Raw genomic sequence first — 7768 nt, 5'->3', positions numbered from 1 at the left:
AGCACTCCAGGTGTGGGGCTTTGGGAGACGGTTGGCCTGGGAAGAGTTCTGGGGGCCAGATAGAGAGGGCCGCATTCTGGCCTCCGGGCCTCAGGTTCTCTAGTCCAGGATTACAGTGGATATTTGACTGGAATCCTATCCACTAGAGCCTGGACTATTCAAGCAATTATTGCAGTTCAGTTCTATTTGGGTTTTTGAACAAATTTCTCTTAAATGGAAGGATGCCTCCTTGCTTTGATGATTAAATAACCTTTATATTATTATTATTATTATTATTATTATTATTATTATTATTATTATTAGCATTTCACTCCAGCTACTCAGGGCTTATGGTCTCATTAGCATTTGGTATTTGATAAGTGTGGTGGCTATCAAGAGCCTCTGAATTAAAACATTTCAGAAGAAGAACATCTTGTTAGGGAATTCTCTTTTAATCAAAAGCAAAACAATTTCTCCTTCCATTCTTTACCATTTACCTTCTGGTTTATTGGTTAATGTTTAATGCTCAGATGAAAACTTAATGATCTCAGAATGTCATGTCCTGATATGCTCCCAGCCTGGTTCCTTCTGTCTGCCATGTGAAATTCCTGAGCAAAGGTTGATACCTTAAAATCTCTCCCTCAGCCATTGTTCAGAACTCCTCAGAGTGACTGCACAATAAATTTTGGAAGCCAATGTCTACCTGAATGAAAGTCATAATGATTAGTGCTTCCGTGACCATAAGAGGAGATTGCTCAATAAAATGTTGGGGTGTTGTTGTTGTTGTTTTTAAAAAAGAATAATTTAGCACTATAATTTTTATTGTCATCTGGGAAATCTGTCCCACTCCAGATCCTTTCATTGTTGTTAAAATGATGATGATAATTTGACTTAAATCCTGCCCTTTCTCCTGAAGGAGCCCTGGGTGGCAGACGCAACGATGCTAGAACAAAAAATTCTCAAAACTGTTTAAAACTTTTTCTCAACCAGTGATTGTCAGGAACATTGTGTTTTAGCTATCAAATGCCTGTGTAATAAAGAAGATGTCCCTTGATTTCAATAAATCAATAAACCAGACACTTCCTTCCCATTTCTGGAGTAGAAAGCCCTCCCCCCCCCACCAGTTCAGACAAGAAAGCATACAAATGAGAATTATTGTACGTAATGTTGATGTAATCAAACTGTCAGATAATGCCAGGTCTTCTCCTGTGGACCTCACATTTGTTCCACTAAAGGAGACTACATGTGCCTTTACGACAGAAACTCTTTTTGGACAGCTTGAGCAAATGGGACTACCAGTTGAGAATTTGTGTGGTCAAGGTTATGATAGTAGGAGTAACGTGAAAGGCAAAGAAAACAGAGTACAAAGAGAATCCTGGACATAAACCCACATACCTTTTTGTGCATTTCAGTGCACACTCTTTAAACTTGATAGCCAATGATGCTGCCAAGCATTGTCTGGAAGCAACTAGTTTCATCAGTTTGGCTCAACAGATCTATCATGATAATTTCTCTCTACAATTAGTTCTCTGCATCGACTCAGCATTGGCAAATTCTAACTAGCCGTGTATCAGACTTAGGCATGACTGTTAAGCCCTTGAACGAAACAAGATGGGAGGGTTGGATCAATGCTTTGAAACCACTGAGATGTCATTTTGATAGTAAGATGCTTTAATAGACATCTTTGAGGACACCGGCTGAGAAGGTTTATCGGGAAATGCTTTCCAGATTGAAACTAAGGTCCTTGCTAATACAATTTGTAAGTTCAGATTTGTGGTATCCATTGTTACACGGTACAACATCCTTGTCAATCTTACCAGGCTACAGTGGAACCTTGGTTTATGAACACCTCGGTTTACGAATTTTCGGTTTACGAACGCCACGGACCCATCTGGAACAGATTAATTCACTTTCCATTACTTTCAATGGGAAAGTTCGCTTCAGTTTATGAACACTTCAGTTTATGAACAGACTTCTGGAACCAATTACACCCATGCTTCGGGTTAAGTACGCTTCAGGTTGAGTACTCCACGGACCCGTCTGGAATGGATTAATCCACTTTCCATTACTTTCAATGGGAAAGTTTGCTTCAGTTTATGAACGCTTCAGTTTATGAACAGACTTCCAGAAGCAATTGTGTTCATAAACCGAGGTACCACTGTACTACAAAATAAGGAATGGTTGTGAGGATGAACTGGGGAGGAGTAGAACTATGCACACCATATTGAATTCCTTGGAATAAAAGGTGCTATTAAAATATACCAATACTAATACTAAATTCAGCTACAACCCTATTGGAAGTGATGAAGAAATAGCTTGTGGGCTGCAAATGTGATAAGGGTTTTCAACATGTTTCCATAGTTGCTACTGAGATTGCAAAAGAGCTAGAAATAATACCAGACCTCGAGAAAGAACAAATTAGAAAAAGGAGAACAAAACAGCAGTTTGAGTATGAGGCCCAAGAAGAGGTACTGGAAGATCATAAAGTATATTTCTAATATGCTGCCTTAGACATGGCCATTCAATCTGTTGAAGAGCAAACAGCTACAACAATATTTGGCTTTTTTTGGCTGATATACAGTGTCAACCAAAAATCTACTGAATAAAGTCCTGTAAGAATTTGGAAAAATCATTGATGCACAATGGAAACAAAGATATTGATGCTGAAGTTCTGTGCTGTTAACTTGTAGCAATAGCTTGAAGACTTCCAAAGTCTATGCCGCCACAAGGAGTGCTTCTCTTCATATTCCTGGATAAACAAAAACTCCTGGATAATGTGCCCAGTGTTTCTGTTGCACTGGTGACATGTGGTGGACACAGTTTCTCAAAGCTCAAACTTCTCAATACTTCCAAATGCTTGACAATGTTGCAAAAGAGACTGGTTGGCTTGGCGGTTATATCAACTGAACATGCTCAAGCATCAGCACTAGGGCATCTTTCAACTTAGAGCTCAGCTAATTATGCAGAGCCTGCTAACAATCCAGGAGGGACCACCCATGGCTAGTCAATCAAAGAGGCAAAGTAAACAAAGAACCAGAAAGCACTTCTTTTTTCCCTCAGCAGTGAAAAAAAAGAGGGGGAAGAGTTTTTATTTTTATTTTCTGGTGGTGTTTATGTTGTTGGTTCCCCCTAAATAGCTTTTCCCCATATTAAAAAAGAAGGGTGTTTTATTTATTTATTTATTTATTTATTTATTTATTTATTTATTTGTTTATAGGAGACGCCTGCTTCTTGGGAGAAAAGCAATGACAAACCTAGACAGCATCTTAAAAAGCAGAGACATCACCTTGCTGACAAAGGTCCATATAGTTTAAGCTATGGTTTTCCCAGTAGTGAGAGCTGGACGGTAAGAATTGATGCTTTTGAATGATGGTGCTGGAGGAGATTCTTGAGAGTCCCATGGACTGCAAGAAGATCAAACCTATCCATTCTGAAGGAAATCGGCCCTGAGTGCTCACTGGAAGGACAGATCCTGAAGCTGCAGCTCCAATACTTTGGCCACCTCATGAGAAGAGAAGACGCCCTGGAAAAGCCCCTGATGTTGGGAAGGAGAAGGGGACGACAGAGGACGAGATGGTTGGACATTGTCTCGAAGCTACCAACATGAGTCTGACCAAACTGCAGGAGGCAGTGGAAGACAGGAGTGCCTGGAGTGCTCTGGTCCATGGGGTCACGAAGAGTCGGACACGACTAAACAACAACATCTTTCTGCTTGCTTGCCCTCTCTCCCTCCTTTTGATAAAAAGGGAGAGAGATTGGTGGGATGAGGGCTTTTTGGGTTGGGTTCTGTTCTGGGGTGGGGAAAGGAGAGGAGAGGAGAGGAGAAAAGATTAAGCTGGCTGCCTTATGCGGAAATGGGAGGTTGGGTACTGTGTGAGAATGATGCAGTGGGTGTTTTTAAGCTCCCAGGAAGATAGAAGCAAGTTTAGTTAAACTCAGTGGCGCTTATGCATGCACAGATTCCACTTAGACCTCTGAGTGGGGAAGCAGATGCAACTTGACCAGTAAATCACTTAAACTACTCATAAATTAGTTTAAAATATATTAAATACAATATATGGAAGTTTACTTAATATTTTTTATTAATCCTACTATTTCCTTACACCCTCTGCCACTACAGGGAGGTATGGTGGGACCCTCTGCCCCCACGGGGAGGCCCAGCAAAGCCCTCTGCCACCACAGGTGTATATCATGATATAGTGAGATATCGCAATATTCAGCTGGTGATATATCATGATGTTGAAAACCAGATATCGCCCAGCCCTAATCAGCACTTGACCTGAAGGAAACGGTAGCAAGGTTTGCAAAGGGAAAGGCAGGCAAAATAAGATCTTGATGTGCCTGCAGTTGAAACTTAAGAGACTTAGTAAATTTTAACATCACAAATCATGAGATTCTTCAAAATGGTTTGTGTGCTAAAACATTCTCTTTTGTATTTGAGAAAGATTATCAAAGATTGTTGCATTACTTAGTCTTGCCATTTAAAATAAATTTAGCAGTTTCAAGCTTTCCATTTTTTCTACAAGGCATCTGTTTCTGAAAATTGAAGTTAGCGATTTTTGTTTGTGCGGGGTAATGTAGTTAGCCTAGCTTAGGGTGCAGAATAGCCTGGGTTTGGTACTGGCACTGCCCCACTGCCCCCACCCCCACCCCCCCACCCCGTAGAAAGAGAGAGACTTTGACAAATGGATCTCTTCTCAGGCCTTGCAGGGCTATTCTTATGCTAATATCCTTTTATTTCCTTCTTCCTTTAAAGAAAGCTTGTCCTGATGGAAAAGCCAGCCATATTCTTTACAACTTAAATTATACATATTTAATCTGAAAGAAAATAAAGACAAGCTGCTATTAAGATACTGGGGGGGGGGAAATGGGCTGAAAGTGTGTTTTATCCTTTTTGTGGTTTGTGTTCTTTTTGTCTTTTCCATGCATAGGGATAGCCAAGATGCATAACCATAAACCACAGAAAGAAATACTGGTACACAGGTGCAAGGCTGTTGCTGCTCTAACAGCGATGGTGTGGCTTTTGAGGCAGTTGCTATAGCAACAAGATCATTTATAGAACATGAGCCCATTAAGAGAGAAAAACCATATTTTTAAAACTAAACTAATTGTGCAGGGATATTTTCTGTGTAATCAAACTTGTGTCTGTTTTGTCAGGTTTTGTTTTTCTTCTTTTTCTTCTTTTCCCTTTTTTGTTGTTGCTCAGAACAAACAGGTGAACAGCTTGCCATACATCATGACACAAAGAAAGAAAGCAGGCATACTATTGGATGTATTGTTGTAGAGATTTACAGATTCCTCAGGCATGGCATTGTTAATTTAGGAGTGGAAATGCCACCTCTAATCAAAACTTAGTCCAGACTCTCTGTTCTAACATTCCAGAAACAGGAACAGGCCTTGCTGAATTTTGCCAGATTCCAAGTATGTGAGGTAGTGATGCTGGTACTGATCCTGTACTGCAGGATGGAGAACATGTGGCCCTTCAAAAAAATTAAAACAATTTTTATTCATTTTACAAGCAAAAACAAACAAACACAAATATTACTTATAAATTAATCTTTGGCAGTTCCAGAATTCCATACCTTCTCAAAATCTACCTGTTTTAAACTTAACCTATTCTTCTATATTTACACCGACAGCCTCTAACACTTTCACTAAAGGATATTAACTATTACAATATTTTCCTAGATGTAACTTAAATTTCTTCCAATCTTCCTCCACCTCCTCCTCTTCCCGGTCGCGGAGTCTCCCAGTCAGCTCGACAAGTTCCGTAAAGTCCATCATCTTCATTTGCCAGTCATCTATAGTTGGCATGTCTTGACTCTTCCAATTCTTCGCAAGTAATAGCCTCGCAACAGTTGTGGCATACAGAAATAATGTAATGTCCTTTTGGGGGATTTCCTCCCCTACTATTCCCAGTAAAAAGGCTTCTGGTTTCTTGATAAAAGTGGCCCTTCAAATGTTGGCCTACAACTACCAAACATTTGGATATACTGGAATAGAGACCTCATTCAACTATGCACAGAAAGACCCACTGAAGGGCATGGGCTTCACCATGTATGTTCAGATGAAGTTCCAGGCTCCAAAATTATGCACCCAAGAGTCCAGACTGCACCCCAGAATCTGATTATGATTGGTGGATTGAAGCCAATTTGTTTGATGGTCTCCTAAAACAATCCAGAGGCGAATTGGGGAGATCTGTCCATTCTTATTGAGAACCTCTGGCTGGCAATCTTCTAGGAATCCTATTTAATGACAGAGGCCTGATAGCACAGGAGCATAGTGCAAAATCAGCTACATAGTCCATATAAATGTAATCAGGTACATATTACAAATAAATGGCAGAGGTTCTATGTTACATATACCGTGTGTTTTAAGACACCATCTTATTACTCCCCCCCCCTCAAAAAAACCACAGGGTGGCTTATTTTCGGTGGGATATCTTATTTTTTCATTACGGTTTTTACGGTACCTTATGGTTTGCTCAGCCGGGCCAGGCCGCTGGCTCGGGGCACTGCCGGGCGTTGCGCGCAGCACTGCTGGGCTGTCTGAGCGCTGCTGGGCGCTTTGAGGTGCTGGGCATTCCGCGTGCTCCAGCAGCCGTTTCCAGGCGGCGGGACGGCAGGCCTCCTTGGCTGGGTGGAGGCAAGGCCGCTGGCTCTGGCGCTCCGCCCGGCGCTGCTGGGCCTCTGCGCGCTCCAGCTGCCAGTTCCAGGCGGCGGGACAGCAGGCCCCCTCAGCTGGGTGGAGGTGAGGCCACTGGCTCTGGCGCTCCGCCCAGCGCTGCTGGGTGCTCCGCGTGCTCCAGCAGCTGGTTCCGGGTGGTGGGACCACAGGCCTCCTCGGCTGGGCGGAGGCAAGGCCGCTGGCTCTGGCGCTCCACCCAGCGCTGCTGGGTGCTCCAAGCTGCTGGGCGCTCCGTGCTCCAGCAGCCGGTTCCGGGCGGCGGGATGGCAGGCCTCCTGCTGCTGCCGCAGCTGGCATGCTGGGTCCCACTGGCTGGCTGGGGTGCTCGGCGGTCTCGCTCCACATGGTATGGAGGTATGTCATATTTTGGGGGTATGTCTTATATTTTGGGGGTATGTCTTATATTTTGCAAAAGGTTAAAAATCCTGCCATGGCTTACTTTATGACTACACCTTAAAAAGGGGGAACAGGGTAACTGTCTCCTAGATGTCCACACAATGACATGGACATCTCCTGGTCAACTCAAGCAAAACTTTTCACACTCTTGTGAAAAGTCATGTTCTTGAATGTTGTGAAACTTAACCATGAATTGTGATGCGGTCTACGTCTCATAACATAAACCCTATTTAATTATTGCTGGCACACGCTAAGCTGTTATGAATAACATATTCACAAACTCTATATAGATTCCATCTGGTAGGCATTTAAACTTTTGTGCAGTGCACAGGTAACTTTTGTCTATGTATGGTTCATCGGGGATCAAGGTCTTGTTATTGTAAATCTGTATGTGCTATGAAAGTTTAGACTCACACCTGCCTTCTCAGCTCCCCCTCCTCTTCCCTACCTTTATGAAACCTAATCTGTGAACCCAGGGGATGCTCATTAAAAAGCAGGCAGGAAACTGCATAGCTTGCAAAGAAAATCAGAATGGCTTCCCCTCCCTCCTTCTCTCTTTCTCTCCTTCCATGGAGTTTATTAAAATACTCAGTTTTCATCCATTCATCTTGCGATGCACCTTCCCCTGCACAGGATTATATCTGCTTTATTAAACCATTAAAAAGTTCCTTAAGTATAATCATTTTAATTTATAAACTTCCAGGAC

Source organism: Zootoca vivipara, chromosome 11 (assembly GCF_965207765.1).
Source record: "Zootoca vivipara chromosome 11, rZooViv2.hap1.1, whole genome shotgun sequence".
Classification (NCBI taxonomy): Eukaryota; Metazoa; Chordata; class Lepidosauria; order Squamata; family Lacertidae; genus Zootoca; species Zootoca vivipara.
The sequence above is the reverse complement of the archived record's forward strand: the minus strand, read 5'-3'. Positions refer to the sequence as shown.